General features: G+C 41.1%; 1 protein-coding gene across 2 annotated transcripts in view; it reads right to left on the bottom strand.

Moving 5' to 3' along the window:
* ATXN7 (ataxin 7) overlaps positions 1 to 15,882 on the bottom strand; it is a 130,681-nt gene that overhangs the window by 109,435 nt on the left and 5,364 nt on the right. The gene's annotated exons all lie outside the window — the stretch shown is intronic.

Below are 15,882 nucleotides of genomic sequence, written 5' to 3'. Positions count from 1 at the left end.
AGGAGTTAGTGATTGTGAGGATAACAGGAATGACTGCGACTGCAAAGAAGCAAAACGGGACACTTCTGCAGTGATGGGACAGCTTTACACCTTGATGACTACAGTGGTGACATGCTTCTGCACAGGAATGACTATGACTGCAAGGAAGCAGAACAGGGGAGACTTTGCAGGGATGGGACAGTTTTACACCTTGATTACTACAGTGGTGACATGTTTCTGCATGTGATAAACCAGCACAGAACTATACCCATACTTTATAAAGCAATGTCAATTTCCTGGCTTTGCTACTACACTAGTTAGATAAGATGTAATCAATGGGAGCAATTGGGTGGAGAGCAACCAGGACCTCTCTGTACTATCTTCACAGTTTCCTGTAAATCTTGAATTATTTCAAAATTACAAGTTAAAACAAACAAACAAGAAAAATAGCTAGAGCTTCCTTGGTGGCTCAGCAATAAAGAATCCGCCTGCCAATGCAGGGGACATGGGTTTGATCCCTGATCCAGGAAGATCCCCCATACTGCTAAGCCCATAAGCCACAACTATCAAGTCTGTGCTCTACAGCCGGGAGCCGCAACTACTGAAGCCCAAAGCCAGAGAGTCCGTGGTCAGCAACGAGAGAAGCCCTCCCAGTGAGAAGTTTGCACACTGCAGCAGAGTTGCCCTCGCTCATCCCAACTAAAGAAAAGTCCTCACAGCAATGAAGACCCAGCACAGTGAACAAATAAATAAATAAAACTTGTTTAAAAAAAAAAAGTTAAATGCTGGAGTTAAATATATTTCATAGAGCAATTTACTCCTCTAAAAAGATTAAATAATGCCCAAGCCTATGCAAATATATTTCATCATTTAATTTTCCATTCTGTATACAAATGAACTACCGATTATCTTGACAAAACCTACGAGAGAGTGACAGTAGAGTAGGTTTTAGAATTGATGTTGCTGTCAGGATGCTTATTGTTCAGGTCAATGTCAGTAACATGAACCACGCTGACAGCCAACATCCAGATATCTTACAAAGGGCAGGAAGTATACAATATATAAAAAATAAGGACATGTATTTAAAGATTTATTTTAAAATCTGTAAGATTCTGCCACAAAAAAAAAAAAAAAGAGAGAGAGAGAGCCATCAAATAGAATACTTCAAATATAACTTAACCTATTTTGTGATTTCTGTATGCTAATCAAGAGCCTATTGAGCATATGATTACATGTAATTTCCAAAATGTATTCTTAGACGTATGTGATTACCAACTATTATGAGATTTATTTTTTATGTACACAAGGCAATCATTTCTACAATACAAACATCTCTCTGGCTAAATTAATGTAAATTGTTGCGATATGCCAATAATAAATAAGAGACAAAAAGAATTACAGAAGGTGGGAGATGCAAATTAAATGAAGCCACTGTCTGTTATTTTCACTAGGGATCTTTTTATCACTGATTAGACAGGGATCTTTTTATCACTGATTAAAATGTAACATTCTGGGACTACATCAAAAACACAACTCCCTGATTCCCTGTATCTCACACCTAAGCTGGCTCAACACTGGTTCATCATGACTCGGAATCTAAAGAGAGGTTGGCAGCACTTCATAAATACCTTCCTGTTCGCTCCTTCCTACAGTGATGCAATTTGACCTACATTTCCAGCGCCCATTGAAACTTCGTAGGAGGGGGAAGAGGAGAGTTTTTCATTTCTCCTACCCTCTGATTAACTAGGACAGCAAATGCCACTCAAGGGACTGCTACTGGGCAGAAGCAAAGGGGGGAAAAAGTCATGTTGGTAGGAAATTCCACAAGAGAACATTTAGAAATATTTCATTCTCTGATTCTGCAAACAAACTGTCATGGCTTCACAAGACAACAGCAGAGAAGTTGCTCCACTTTCCACTCTAATCAGCCTAGGACACTATAGGCTGTTTCATTTACTTCAGGGTCCCAGCACGATGAAAATTAAACGTGAACCATAGATTCATCTTTGCAACAGTCTTTTTTTAAAAAAGAAACTATTAATTTTAGAGTGATTTTAAATTTACAGAGAAGTTGTCAAGACTAAACAGAGAATCCCTATATACCCCCACAGCTCGTTTCCCCATCGCTCATCTCTTACGGTCACATTTGTCACAACAAATGAATCAATATCGACACATCATTATTAACTGAAGTCTGTATTTCATTCAGATTTCCTTAGTTCTTGCCTAATGCCCTTTACCTGCTCCAGGATCCCATCCATACCACATTACATTTAGCTGTCCTGTTTCCTGCACTCCTCCAGACTGTGACTGTTTCTCAGACTTTCCTTTTCTGATAACCTTGACAAAAGTTTTGAGGAGTATCGGTGAAGTACTTTGGAGAAAGAGTTGAATTGTTTATCCAGTGTCTTTCTCATGATTATAATGAGATTATGGAATCGGGGGAGGCAGACCACAGGGCTGAAGTGCAACCCTCATTACTTCACTTTAAGTGTTCATTTGTCACTGGTTGTGTTAACGTGATCATTTGGCAGACATAATATCTGTCAGGTTTCTCTACTGTAAAGGTTCTCCCCCACTTTTCCATACTGTATTCTGGGGAAGGAAGCCACTGTGCACACATTTAAGGGATGGGCAGTTATGCTTCACTTCCTTTCTGGAGATTATTGACAAAAATTGTTTGCAACTCTTCCACATCAAAAATTTAGTCTCTCTCATTTGCTTACTATTCAGTCATTTATTTGTATCAGTGTGGACTTAGGGGTATGTGTTTTATATTATTATTTTGCTATGTTACTTTTTATTTTACATCTTAAGTTATAACTTAAAACTATTATTTAGTTCAATCATTCCAGCTGTGACCACCGGGAGCCCTTTTAGGCTCCTGTGTCCCTTTGACATACCCCATCAATGTGCGTTATGCATCTGTGTGGGTTTTTTGTTTGTTACTCCTTGCTTTCTGGCATTAAAATATGCTCCAGGCTCATCTTGCTTATTACCTTCCCCAGCTGTAGAATTAAGTTGGGTCTGGTTCCTTTTATTGGAAAATGGTATTAGAAATCAAGACCTGGGAATTGGGGCTTATCAAAGTCTGTTCAAGTCTGATGCTTTTAAATTTCTACATGAACTACTTGTACAGTAAATCAACACAATTATCTCATTAAATATTAATAGCTTCATTTTGCGGCATAACATGCTAAATCATGAAGAGGATGCTTAGTAATCAAACTGCCTTCTGATGGTCCAAACTTTCAGGTTTGATATGACAATAAATGACTTATTATAATGAAGTTCCTGGGGGGGTGGGAGAAGTGGGAAAGAAAGAGAATAGAGTTGTTTGTTTTCCATGGTTGGGGGCAGGGAACAAAAATCTAGAATTAAATGTGGTATGCTTTCTGTTCTATGCAAGGTCTCCTCCTTTTCACCCTTATTACCATTAAATGCTACTTGCTTTATGTGAGCTCTTAATTACCTGAATTAAAGGAAAACACAAATATCAGATCTAGCTATGAAATGCATTGATGATGATCTGTGACAGCAGCTACACCTTCCTATTTATAGTCCGAATACTTTAATGTTACACTTAGTTTATCTTTGTTGAGACTAATCAGTGGAACACAAAGACAGAGCCAGGAACTCTGTAGTGGGGGCGCCTAGTGGGAAGCAAACAGATTTCCATTGAAAACTGAACCACACAAACTGGAGTTAATCCCATGCAACACACACAGAAAAATTCTTCACCTCTGACTCCAACCATCAGTCTGTGTAAACAGACTATGTGAATAAAATCTCTGGTAACCTCACTCCCCCTCCTCCTCTTTTTTTTTTAAATAGAACATAGATTGGTACCAGGACCTAATGCTGATTTTTCTCTGTCATTGTTTTCTCACGCTGTCTGATTAAGATTTATATTCAGTAAACACTTCTTGAGCCTCTTCTGTGCACTACACAGCACAATATGCCTAGCGCTTCCAGTTAATCCAATGGATTAAAAAAAATTAAGAGCTCTGTTCCCACTATTCCCTCTCAGCTGAGCTGCTGAAGCTGTTGACAAATACGTCAGGCCTTGACAGTACTGAAGGTGCAAAATGGTTTGGAGGGCACATGGCTCAGCATCTACTTCTGCTGTTGTCTGATACCATCTTAGAAAAGATCATAACTTCCCATCTGTAAAACATATAATCAAACCTACTTCTCAAGGAGAATGCAGGGGAAGCACAGCCCAAGCCCACACAATGGATTCAATAAGAACTGGCTTGTGTTTACACTTCACGTTTCATCATAATCACATCTAAGAAACACAGTAGGACTGCCCAACTGAAGTATTCCATTACCTTTTTTCATTGCCAATTTTACTATCTTTGTAAACCCTAAAATCGTGATCTTAAAAAAAAAAAGTCAATTCCCTAATTCCCCAGTTAACCTGTCTTTGACAAATAAACAATGCCCATTCATTCAAGAGGCATGGACCAGAATGACAGGAAATATTAACAACAATAACAGCTAACATTGCCTGAAAGCTTATTTTGTGCCAGATACTATGTAGATGTAGCACAACAGGCCCATGAAATAGTTTAACTGTCCCTAATTTCAAAAAGTCAGATACCACTTAGCAACAGAACAACAATTTCCAAATTTGAAACTGAGGCTAGAGAGGTGAAGGAACTCGTGTATGGGTGCCATGCACCTGGGCTAGGCAGCCTACTGTTACAAAAAAAAGAACAACATAACAAACAACAACAGTATGATATCAAACAACTGAACATAAACATCTGTCCCTTACCCTTTCCAAACACTGTTGCACTGGGTGCTACAGTGGAATGAAAGAATCAGCTAAAATGTATCTTTGCCTCAGAGATCCAAAGTGAGAGGGCTTCTGCCCTCAAAAGGACTCCAAAATGAGACTTCCTGCTTCCAAAATGTGGTTAATAAGAAAAACGCAGTGAAGTCTCCCTACATTACAGAAAGTAGCCGCTCCCCGGCCCAGCTTGCAAGGCTATTCACTCTTCGGCCCCAGAGATGGCCTCAGCGCGTTCACACTGCAGGCCTGCTTCTGTATCCAGCTAGCTTCTTTGGGGCTCAGTTCAGAAGTTACTACCTCTTCATCCAAATGGAGCTAATCCCACTACTGATTCCCTAAACTGGTGTAAAAGCACTCCAGCTGGCTCCCTTATTGATGTCAGCATCCCAGCTACTTAGTATCCAGGGCTCCTGCCTCCTGGAATTACTCCTAGGACAGTCACAGGCGTGGAGAAGAGCAATCAGTTTTAGGAATCAGACCAGGATTTAAATCCGGTTTTCTACTTACAAACTGTGTGACCTCAAGCAAGTCAGTTCACCTCTCCCGATTCGGGATTAATGGAGATGAGAGCAGTAAAGCGCAGAAACTTGCACAAAGTGCCATCATCACCACTGTTCCCATGCTACTGATGAGCACTTGAGGCTCCGAGTTGTGAAAAACCAAAGGTCACAAAGCTGGTGAATGGTAGGGGGCAAGCTTGAAGCCAGTTCTTTTTCCTTCCAACTCTGCTGAGCATCAATCTGAAGCACCATGCTTGGCGATAAGGGTATAACTGTGAAACAGACGGACAGGTACCTGCTCTCTTGATGCTTACCTCCTGGTAGGGAAAACAGCCACCAAACCTTTACACAAGTGGAAAGGTGCTCAAAGGAGTAAGAGCAGGGGGCCTGAATACAAATGGGTTTGACCCCATGTAACAAGATCCCTGGAATTCGTCTGGAAGATCAGAGAAAGCTTCCATGAAATGAAGAGGTGGCAAGAGAAAAGATTCTAAGGAAGCATATTAGAGGAAAACATCTATTTCTGCTTCATTGACTATGCCAAAGTCTTTGACTGTGTGGATCACAATAAACTGTGGAAAATTCTGAAAGAGATGGGAATCCCAGACCACCTGACCTGCCTCTTAAGAAACCTGTATGCAGGTCAGGAAGCAACAGTTAGAACTGGACATGGAACAACAGACTGGTTCCAAATAGGAAAAGGAGTACGTCAAGGTTTATATTGTCACCCTGCTTATTTAACGTATATGCAGAGTACATCATGAGGAACGCTGGGCTGGAAGAAGCACAAGCTGGAATCAAGATTGCCGGGAGAAATATCAATAACCTCAGATATGCAGATGACACCACCCTTATGGCAGAAAGTGAAGAGGAACTCAAAAGCCTCTTGATGAAAGTGAAAGAGGAGTGAAAAAGTTGGCTTCAAGCTCAACATTCAGAAAACAAAGATCATGGCATCTGGTCCCATCACTTCATGGGAAATAGATGGGGAAACAGTGGAAACAGTGTCAGACTTTATTTTGGGGGGCTCCAAAATCACTGCGGATGCTGATTGCAGCCATGAAATTAAAAGACACTTACTCCTTGGAAGGAAAGTTATGACCAACCTAGATAGCATATTAAAAAGCAGAGACATTACTTTGCCAACCAAGGTCCGTCTAGTCAAGGCTATGGTTTTTCCCGTGGTCATGTATGGATGTGAGAGTTGGACTGTGAAGAAAGCTGATCGCCGAAGAATTGATGCTTTTGAACTGTGGTGCTGGAGAAGACTCTTTAGAGTCCTTAGGACTGCAAGGAGATCCAACCAGTCCATTCTAAAGGAGATCAATCCTGGGTGTTCATTGGAAGGACTGATGCTAAAGCTGAAACTCCAATACTTTCGCCACCTCGTGCAAAGAGTTGACTCACTGGAAAAGAGTCTGATGATGGGAAGGATTGGGGGCGGGAGGAGAAGGGGACGACCAAGAATGAGATGGCTGGATGGCATCATCAACTTGATGGACATGAGTTGGAGTGAACTCCGGGAATTGGTCATGGACAGGGAGGCCTGGCATGCTGTGATTCATGGGGTCGCAAAGAGTCGGACACGACTGAGTGAACTGAACTGAAGATACCAGAGCACCTGCAAAGGCTGGCGAGGTAGGTGGGGCGAGATCAGAGGACCACAGCAGAACACAGTAAGGACACTGGATGTCACCCATCACTTAAGCAATGGGAAGACACCAAAAGATTGGCTGCCTGTAATGAAACAGTAGTAAAATGTTTATTCTAACCCCAGCTCCCTGATTTCAGGGTCATTTGGTATCTTTTTATGGTCAGTACTTCTAGGTCACAGCAAGTATACTTCTGATAAATATTTGTGAGTCATATGAGAGAATCTTTGGTAAAGACAAACCATTTGTCCCTCTTTCTAATTTCACAGCTGATGCTTCTAGTAAAGTTCTTACGCTGATTATCATAAATGGGTGTGGATCTCTTTTCATTGTCTGGCCATAAGTTTCTGGAAAACAGAGTGAATATCGTATTTATTTTTCTATCCCTCAAAGCCAAACGATCAACAGTTATAGATTGAAACAGATCTTCTTTTAACAACCAAAAATTTCCTCTTACATTTCTCCATTGCCTGAGCAAGAATCTTCATCCTACCTTAGGGAAATAGACCTGAAGGGATAATTGTCAAGGACTTAAAAAAAGAAAAAAAAAAAGTTCTGCTTTCCTTTTGAAGCATAATTTTAATATCAGAAATCCATTTTGTTACTGTGTGATTAAAAGTACAATTCTTATATTTTAGGATAAATCACTTGTACAGTTCACATGCATTAAAAAAAAAAATCTTAGCTTAATTTTAACCAAGAACAAAATGCCCCAACAGAAGGTCTTTCAGTGATTTTCCAATTCTTCTGAAAATTGTTCAGATTCTCTCTCTGAATATTTAATTACCCTAATAAGGGCAGGGTAACTGTTTAGGCCATTTATATTAAAAGACAGAACTGAGTCATAATCAATAGTCCATATACTTGAGGGTTTATTTTGGGATTTCGGGGAATGAGGATGATACGATAAAATGATGAAACTGGGATTATGAATATGCTACTAGGGTGTGCTAGTAATTTTCTCTTTGATCCTTTTTCCATCCCCAGACAAATTTTCCACCATTCTGACCCTGCTCTGGGCCCCAAAGGCTGACCTCTATGGGTGGCATCACTGGGTTCATGCAGACAGGCTTCCAGGTGGGTTTGGCCAATAGAAGGCACTGGAAGATCAAAGGAGGAGGAAAGAATGTGGGGGAGGGGAGTACTGCCTCTCTCTTCCCTCCCAAGTCTGGGATGCATTTTCTGGCAGTGACTAAATCCCTCCGGGACTATAGCCCCTGTCAGACAGCCCCTCCTATTTGGCTCCAGCTCCCTCACTGGACTCCAGGAATGAATGCTATGTCTTCTCTTTGCTCCTCTGGACCTAGCAGTGATAATGGCTTCCCATTGCTGTTATCATTTCTGGGTGATGGGAACCTCTTGTCACCCTTAACTCTTTCGGCTGTCTGAAAATAACCCCTTCATTCAAGTCCTGAACCATTAGAGTTGGACTACTTCCTGCCAGAACTAAGAATTCAAACCACAGAATTGTAAAACCAGCAAATCTCCCTCCTCTGCATGTGAGCAGTTATCACAAAGGTTATTCATTTTCCAGAGCAATTCCTTCACACCAGGCACTACCTGTAAGCGCTTATGTTTCTCTTATATTTCTCAGGCAGAAATGACACCTTTTAAACTGGTCAGTGCAGGAGAACACGGGAGGGTGCTCTTGGAAAACAGCTCGCAGAATGGAGGGGTGACACTTTACCATTCTCTAGGCACTCCAGTGTTCTTGCCTGGAGAATCCCAGGGATGGGGGAGCCTAGTGGGCTTCTGTCTATGGGGTCACACAGAGTCGGACACGACTGAAGTGACTTAGCAGCAGCAGCAGCAGGTAGGACTGTGCTGCATGTCAAAAATAATATGTTTACAAAGAGATGCTGCTGCTGCGTCACTTCAGTCGTGTCCAACTCTGCGTGACCCCATAGACAGAAGCCCACCAGGGTCCCCCGTCCCCGGGATTCTCCAGGCAAGAACACTGGAGTGGGTTGCCATTTCCTTCTCCAATGTGTGAAAGTGAAAAGTGAAAGTGAAGTCGCTCAATCGTGTCCAACCCTTAGTGACCCCACGGACTGCAGCCTACCAGGCTCCTCCATCCATGGGATTTTCTAGGCAAGAGTACTGGAGTGGCTCGCCATTGCCTTCTCCGACAAAGAGATGCTGCTTCCTCCTATTTCTCCCTGGGGTTCCTCTCGATAAGGGTATGGAATCAAAGTCAGCACTTCATTTTCACGCCAAATACCTAGAAGTTGTATCACTGCCTGGGGAAGCTGACCTGTGTATCACTTCACTTTGCTAGTTTCTCAGACCAAAGGATCTTCTTTACCACTAGCCAAGGCACACAGAAAGAAAGCCAACCACCTTGTAATACTAGCCACCTGCCTGAGACCTTTCCTTCTTTCATAGGATAAATCTTTCTTCTGTACTAGGCAAAAGACTAGCAGAATGAGAACATTCTGCTTTGCTCAGCCTCGCCTGTCTCTTTAACAGATCTGACCAGATTAGCACTTTTCTTTTCCAATGAAGAGGACAGGCATAGGCTTATACCATAATCTGCTCTGAGCTCCTTCAGATTTTTCTTTTACCAAGGCGACTGGATTTGAGGTTAGATGATAATTGAAATCACCTGGGAGCCTCTAAACAAGCCACCTTGCTTTCACTTGGCACGAGTAGCCTGGAGGTTACTGTATTTCTAAACATCGGAGCGTTCTTTTCATCAATCAAGAGTTGATTTAAAGAATCCTTCTAAGAGGTTGATAAGAACCCATGTGGCTTATGTCAACAAGCCACTCCAAACAGACTCCAAACATCTCCCTCTGCAACCAGCAGGCATTCAGAGCTGGTGGCAAGAATTACTAAGATAAAGACAGGCAGATACACTACAGACTGTGGAAAAGATACCCCTCAAGACAGGCTGGTCAAACAGCAAGAGAGCTCTCATGCCCATCCCAGCGGGGAAGCCCCGCTCTTCAGCCTGAGTAACACTGAAATGCAGTGGGGTGAATAAAACTTGGTTCTAACTCAACGTATATCCATTTCAAAATATCTGCTACTCTTAGGTGTTGATGTCAGAGAACGTTTTATTGGAAAACTCTACGCAGCTGTGTGGCTACACATCAAATGTTAACAGTGGTGTCTCCATGTAGTAGAAATGTGAGTAACTTCTATGTCCTTCTGTGTATTTGAGAAATCCCCCAAATTTCTACAAACACCTATGATTCCTGTGATCGTGAAAAAATTTATTAAACCAAACCCTATACGGATTCTGGAATTTTAGTTTTCTATAAGAATCAAGTTTATGTACTTCTTGAAACTCAAAATCCAAGTGATGTTTCTGGGCTTTTGTGTATTTTAAGACTTTCAATAGTACAATCATTTTATGAACCATGTTTTCAAATGAAGAACTGGTTCACAACGTAAACACTAGCATGTGAAATTGGATTTAACATGCAAATTTTTTTCCGGACGCATCACAACTTGAGATGATTTAGATTCTTCAAGTTCAAAATTCACTATCTTCATACTCTGTGGTGCTCCTAATACAGATGAAAAATGGAACTGTTTTTGTAAGAATACCATACAGACGATATCATATGCAATGAAATGGGTAAGAGACTACAGATAAAAAACAGACTGGTGTTTCTTCCACCACAAATGCTAGCCAATAAAAACTTTCCAGTCTACAGCTGATTAATACTTGACACCAGATCTCTGGAAAAGAAAGCTGATCGTTGCTGGCAGTTAGCTAAAGCAACAGACACACTCAGAAACCTGCCTACTACTGCATCATGACTGCTGTTCACTGTGACAACTGATTTTTCAATTCAGTGCCACTTACAGTTGTAAACAGAAACCTAAAGTATGTACTAGCTTTTCGGGGAGCTACCTTTCTCATAATCTATAATGGCTAAACATGTGTTATTCGGTGTCTTGTAGGGTTGAAATTAACAAGGAATCTTAGAAACCATAAACATCTTTACTAGCTTCAGGAAGCTAGTAAATTTGAACAAGTGATTCCTTTTAAACTGTCCTGATGTTATGGTAAATGGTCTCTTTTCTAACTTCAATTTCCAAATGATTTATAGTTGTAACTACCAGGACAATAATAATCAACAGGATGAGGAGTGGAGGGAGGAGAGAATAGAGTTTTAAATATCCCCTCTTAGAGCAACTAAGAGTAGCTAAGAGCGGATATTTAATCTCCTTTTGTGTTCACTATATTAAAACTTTTTATAAAAAGTGAATACAAAAAAATGAAAAACATACATTTTTTCAATGCATTACTCTGCTAGCACTCTTTACAATTAAGTTCAAGGATTCTAAAGGTTCAAAATGTCTGCAAAAATGAAACCATGAGACAAATTACATTTTGACTAGTGCTAACAGACTATGTTTAGAAGTTGTAGAAATCAGTGTCTGAAACAAATTGGAAAAAAAGAGACAATTTAAAAACTAGTGTTAAATGCTAAAATGAGATTCTAAAGCCAGGTTAAAAGTCTTGTGATTTCTCAGTTTACAAGATCCGGCCAAACAAAAACCCCCATATTGCCATTATGATCATGTTGATGGTTTAGATGACAATGAAACTTTAATACTGAGAGGAAAAGGGCCTAACATACAGCACAACAGTTAACAGAACACAGTTTGGAGACCTTAATTAAATGAAGGGGTCAAGGGCTCCTCTCAAAATTTCATGTAGTGATGGACCTGAACAGCAGAAAACAAAGCAGATCATTTAAGAGAAGAGTCCAGGGGTTGGGAGGAGGACAAGTGACTACACCAAAGGTGGTAATTACAGCCTGAGGAAGTAAAAACGGCCAGACTGAAGGGCTCCGAGAGGTACTTCAAAACCAGCTAATCAAGGGAAGATGAGGCAGGGGAAATCGGCTCCCCGACTGGTTATCTATGGGGAAATGAAAAGACACTGGGACTCCAAAGCAAGAGCAAACAAAAACAGCTGCAAAGGAGCAAGGTGACTATTAGATAACTTCATCACACACCAGTGTCCCTACAGTAAAACAGAGGGTACTTATAGGTTCACCATTCTCCAGGCCAACCTGGGACCTTGGAAAACCAGAAAAGGGGCTTCTTCAGTTGGTAAACCACCATTCTAGCACCACCCTCCACAAAGGCACAGGTAGTCAAAGCACACAGGGGTCCTCTTGCCCAAACTGTCATACACAACAGGGGTAACAGCTTACCTTTTCCAAACCATATTCTTACAAAAAACCGGGGAACATATGCTCTTCTCTGCTTTCAAAATATTAGAGTATAAAACAGGAAAATATGTGAAAATGCTCTGAATAAAATCACCCTGTATTGCACATTTTACTGATTGAAGCATGGTTTAACTCATATTCTAAAGGCTATATAACTGTAGGGTGAGCCTTCAACTAACTTATCTGGAAGGTCTAAAAGGTTTAAGGTATTAGCAAGGATGCAGTGAAAGCAGCTAGACACTTCAAGGAGAGAAACAAACACAGGACAGTGTGAAACATTCAGTGCAGAGGCGTGTAACAGTATGTATCTCACTGTGTCCTAAAGGGATCATTATGCACTGGGTAAAAATGTTCTTAACAGGGACTCTGTTAGCAAAGAACAGTTCAGTGACAGTCCATGTGCTTTCCTTCTAAAACACAAGCGAAATGCATGTTTTATAAAAGATCACCACAGAAGAAATGGATAGATACATTTACTACTGCACTTAGAGAAGTAAGTACTGATTAGCTGAAGTAGAAACTGGTGGTGTGGAGCCACAAGACTGGGTCTCAAACAGGTTTAAGAGGCATATGGGGTTGGGAGGGAGAGAACTGTTGCACATATTACATGGGATAGATAATGCACAAAGTACCTTGATAGTATATTAAAAAGCAGAGACATTACTTTGCCAACAAAGGTCTGTCTAGTCAAGGCTATGGTTTTTCCCGTGGTCATGTATGGATGTGAGAGTTGGACTGTGAAGAAAGCTGATCGCCGAAGAATTGATGCTTTTGAACTGTGGTGCTGGAGAAGACTCTTGAGAGTCCCTTGAACTGCAAGGAGATCCAACCAGTCCATTCTAAAGGATAGCAATCCTGGGTGTTCATTGGAAGGACTGATGCTAAAGCTGAAACTGCAATACTTTGGCCACCTCATGTGACGAGTTGACTCACTGGAAAAGACTCTGATGCTGGGAAAGGTTGGGGGCAGGAGGAGAAGGGGATGACAGAGAATGAGATGGCTGGATGGCATCACCGACTTGATGGACATGAGTTTGAATGAACTCCGGGAGTTGGTGATGGACAGGAGGCCTGGCGTGCTGTGATTCATGGGGTCGCGGAGAGTCGGACACGACTGAGCGACTGAACTGAACTGAACCCACAGAGAGACCCACAAATGTTCGGATTGCGGACATCTGTGGTTTTCCCAGCCCTGCATCCAGTCCCCCTGCTGAGGAATGACAGTTGGCCCAACAGGCACTTTCTTGGTGAGGCAGGAACCAAGGCACCTGCCAGCACCCAGTCTGAGCCTGAGCAATACACTTAGTAGGGAGACGGGTTAAAAACAGCTGGAGAAGTTATGAAGCCTGGCACCCTGAGGACATTCTCCACTGAGTCCTTCTGCTACCTAAATCCCTGAGGCTGCCCTGGATCTGATCCATTCTAAGGCCTGGTTCTTCAGCTCTACTGTCAATGCTGGGAGCTACACCGCATCCTCCAGCAACCTCCTTTTTTTCTTAAAGTGGCCAGATTTAGTTTCTGTTGCTTACAGCCAAGGATTTTAAGCTATTATTCTTAAGTTATTATTCTGAGTTGAGAAGAATCAATTTTCTTAAAGATTTGGGAGAGAAAATTTGACTGGCAAGTAATTTAGACAATGTTATGGTAAAACAAAGGCATAATCATGGAGTAGAATACAAAATTCATGCAGAATTTAAAGATCCTGGGTTTTTCTTTTGAGATTTTTTAAAATGTGTCTCTTACCACTTCTCACTCTCTCCCTGCCCCATGCAAATATCTTCAGCAAGGAGCTTTAAGTATAGAGATTAACTTGATTTAACTTTCAGGATCTGACCTCAGGCCAGGCAAGACCTGTGGAAGAAGCCCTGCCCTAACTGAGCAAAACAATGATCACTGTTTTAAGCCACCAAGTTGTGGAGTAGGTTGTTACTATTCAGCAATAGATAAATCACACTAAGTCTACATTCTTTTATTCCATGCATAGCTTAAAGTTTCCTAGGAAGGAACTCAACACTCCAGTGTTTCCAAATAATCGTGTCACAGTTAGATGTGGTTTTACACTTCTTACATGTTTTGCAGTCAGGTCCGTGTTTCTGATTACACAGAAACAATGAAATGCACCTCAGCTGGAACACAGAGGTTCAGGCAGGAGGCAAAATGTACCCATGACCAAGTGAACTCCAGTGAAAATAAAGCAAAAATTTTCTCAACTCATCATAGCTACACCACAAGGACACAGCAATTGAAGGCGACTAAGAGAAGAAAGATGAAGCAGAATGGCCACGTTTAAAAACTAGAGAACTCAAGACGTATTCTCCCTTTACCAGTGTCGGCACCTGGATCTGCCTTCCACATTCTTGAGAGGCACCTTCATCACACACACACTTCACAACCTTTCTTTAAAAGTCCACCACTCACTAGAGAAAATGCTTGCTTTAGGTCACCTTCTATTCAACAGCGACTAATATTTAAACAGTACCAACCCTATGCCCGTGAGCCTCTGAGCACTCTTTTTCTTTCCCCCTTTTCTGATAGTGATACGAGGGTAAAGGGAGCATGACTGGGTGAAACTAGACCACATACCTGTCTTGGTCAAGGTACCTGGTCTGGTGAGAGGGTTTCGGCTGCTGAATGTGGCAGACAAGGCTCTGCCCTCATGCAAACCTATATCCAGAAGGGGTAGATACTAGGAGCTAATATTATCATCATCAGCAGCACTATTATCACTGTCATATCTGTGATTATTATACCTCACCCCTCCCACCACTTCTTCCTCCTTAGTTACTGCTAGGTATCTGGCACTCTGCTAAGCACTTACCTCATTTAACCTTCACAATAGCTTACCAAGGTATTAGCACATTTTACAGATGGAGAGACTGAGGTCTAACTGGACAAAGGCCACACACTAAGTGCTGAGGCTCATGCTTGTAACCACTAGCCTATATTCCCTCCATAGGCATGACTGACTTATGAAATTGATATTTGTTTAGTCCTGTATGGAAGTTTTTTCTTTCCTGTCGGAAGAGTCTGGAAAATATTCTTGCTTATTACTAACATAAAAAACATTTTTAAAGACATATGAGAAAGTCTATTTCACTTCTCATTCAATACAACAGGGGAATGGTCATCTTGGGGAGTGAGGCCTTAATCAGCCACAGGTATGAGATGTTTTTAATCTGCATGTTTATTCTTTAATAATAATGTTATCATTTTTCCTAATTATAAAAGCAGCACATGGTAGCCGAAAAAAAAAAATGACAAAAACATAAAAGAAAGAGATCATCACAGTTATTACTCCCTAGAGATAATCAGCTCCTATTAGTATTTGGTGTTTCCAGATCCTTTTTGGTTTCTATACACAGGGCTTTTATCCACCTTAAAAATTACACATTAAACATATTTTCATGCTATTCTCTGTTTTCTTAAACATCATTCCCAAGTCAATAAATATCAACCCGCAACATCCTGTTTAAAGACTGCTCAGTATTTTACTGTATGGGTAGGCTCTAATTGACTTAATCAAGCCTTTATTAATAGGCATTCAGATTACTTTCTATGTTTTGCTATCACAAAAGCATCTATGCACCTTTAAGATAAATTCCTACACTTCAGCTTCCCATTCCATGACTCTGGATTTATACTGCCCCAAGTGTCACCCAGAAATTACGTACCAAATTAATCTTTTTTTTTAAAGAAGGAAACTCTTATGTTAAAAATAATAACGTAAAATTTCTAATATTCAGGTTGAATGG

The sequence above is a fragment of the Moschus berezovskii genome, chromosome 24 (genome assembly GCF_049115385.1).
Source record: "Moschus berezovskii isolate FMDL1 chromosome 24, NW_MosBer_1.0, whole genome shotgun sequence".
NCBI lineage: Eukaryota > Metazoa > Chordata > Mammalia > Artiodactyla > Moschidae > Moschus > Moschus berezovskii.
This window is presented reverse-complemented; position numbering and strand designations above follow the sequence as displayed.